The sequence below is a fragment of the Chamaea fasciata genome, unplaced genomic scaffold (assembly GCF_029207755.1).
Source record: "Chamaea fasciata isolate MVZ Bird 193981 ecotype frontalis unplaced genomic scaffold, bChaFas1.0.hap1 SCAF_15, whole genome shotgun sequence".
Taxonomy (NCBI): Eukaryota; Metazoa; Chordata; class Aves; order Passeriformes; family Sylviidae; genus Chamaea; species Chamaea fasciata.
In genome coordinates, this window is record NW_027094100.1 from 12,079,320 (window position 1) to 12,079,558 (window position 239).

Below are 239 nucleotides of genomic sequence, written 5' to 3' on the forward strand. Positions count from 1 at the left end.
AGTAAATGGTAAGTACATTCATCACCTTTAAGTGGGAGTGTGTGTGTAATATTAAGCTTGACTGTAAATATTTGAACAAACGGGACTAATTGTGCAAAAATTATTCTCGCAGGCACTGTATTTCCTTTTCATTCATTTTTGACGATACTGTTTGTAAATCATTTCGGTTTTTTGGAAAGAATACTCTCTGGAGCAAGCAGAACTGCTTTTTACAGCTGCAAATGGTTTATTTGCAGGAT